This window comes from Notothenia coriiceps, unplaced genomic scaffold, assembly GCF_000735185.1.
Source record: "Notothenia coriiceps isolate Sejong01 unplaced genomic scaffold, NC01 NC01_scaffold00010967, whole genome shotgun sequence".
NCBI lineage: Eukaryota > Metazoa > Chordata > Actinopteri > Perciformes > Nototheniidae > Notothenia > Notothenia coriiceps.
Genome location: NW_011343668.1, coordinates 152,011 through 153,744, shown reverse-complemented (window position 1 = coordinate 153,744; position 1,734 = coordinate 152,011). Strand labels below are relative to the sequence as shown.

Genomic DNA, 1,734 nt, shown 5'->3' with positions numbered 1-1,734 from the left:
GTATATAGAAAATGTTTTAGATCTTTGAGTTCATCTCATGAAAAATGGTAGCAAAACAAAAGTGTTGCATTTATATTTTTGTTCAGTGTATATACAACAAATCTGAGCAATAATATAACAGTAGCAGTATTCGTCACAGCCTACAGCTGTAAAACAAAGTCTTGCAGGGCCTACCACCACCGCAGAGTACAGGTATGGATGATATGAAGTGGTGTATTTGAGCTTAAAGTAGGACACACAGGCCTGAGGCATGGAGCTGTCCCCTGAGGCAGGCATTGGTCTCGTAGCGCTGTTCCACACCATTACAGCTGTTCTACAGCTTCCCACCGAAGAAAAATCCTCTAATGGTTAAACCGAGAAGCGAGCTAAACAGACGCTTAGGACTTTTCATGCACCGTTAGGCTCTCTCTGCGGGGCTCCTGGCTGTACCGCGGGAAAACTGGTTTATAGCAGACACACGAGGAGCAGGACTAAGGTGGCTATGCTTATGGCATCAAGAAGCTATCATAAGATCCTCGTTGTACAAGGAAGACATGAGTTACATGCTAAATAATGAATATTCGGTATTAGCTCGCTGGGGATAAGAAACATTATTCAAAGAATGGGAAAAAGACACGACTGTAACAAGAGCTCAACATATGCTTATTATTATTATGCCCAGGGTCTCTTAAAATGAGCGCACTGACAAAGAACTGGGGTAAATGTGACTTCAAGTGAAAAACAAGAAACAAACAATCCCATAAACACATAGGTGTAAAAAAGCAAAGCAATGTGAGCCCACCCAGCCTCCATGTGCTTTTAAAGGTTTTGGAGAGCGCTTACGAACATTTCTCATCGGGTTAGAAAAGTACGCCAAACAAAGACCGCCTCTTCATCTCATATGTTGTTATACCATATGACTTATGTGGGAAGCAAAAATAATGTATACATACACAACAAACTAATACAAAAACTGTTATTATTGTCTATTTTGTACATGCCCAATGATGTGCGTGTTTATTGAAATATAGAACGGGGAAGTAAGATCTGATCATTGTTGTCACTCAGACCCATCTGTGCTCGACATGCCAGGTGACATATTTACAGCCGTCAACTTGCGATCGCATCACAAAAGATGCACGTTAATGGCAGGTCTGAACAGGGCATGCTTTTTGCAAATGATGCAGTTCTGTTGGCTTCATTATGCGGTGACATCCAGTGCACACGAGGGGATTGAAGGTCAGGAACTCCCAGTTGGATGGACACTAGATGGATTAACAATGGATTTACCCGTTTCCTGTTCACTTGGGTTTAAGGCATCTCAAGGTGAGTGTAAGATTTGGTTTGAGATCGATTTGTTGATCCGTGTGGCGTCTGTGGTCAAGCCAGCAGGATCATGGTGAAAAGGAGGTCTGAAGGTGAAGCTTTACCCTTCATTTAAACATGCTTTTAATGAGGTCAGTGGAACACAAACCAGATAAGTGGATGGAAATGGACAGATAGTCTAAAATAGCTGCTACCATCTGAATGCCCACTGAGAGACTAACATCTTTGAGGAATAATAAAGTGTAGAAACCCTCAGTTAGCCCCGTTCAGTGTTACTTATTCCACTCACTAAAGAGTAGAAATCACAAGTCATAGTGAAGGTACATATTAACTATAAGGAGTTTTCATTTAATAATAATAATAATAATGGATTACATTTTTTATTAGAGCGCTTTTACAGGTGCTCAAAGTGCTTTACAAATACACATA

The 1,734-nt window shown here is 40.8% G+C and overlaps 1 protein-coding gene across 1 annotated transcript in view; it reads right to left on the bottom strand.

The window, feature by feature from the left end:
• nudt14 (nudix (nucleoside diphosphate linked moiety X)-type motif 14) overlaps positions 1 to 1,734 on the bottom strand; it is a 14,927-nt gene that overhangs the window by 1,715 nt on the left and 11,478 nt on the right. The gene's annotated exons all lie outside the window — the stretch shown is intronic.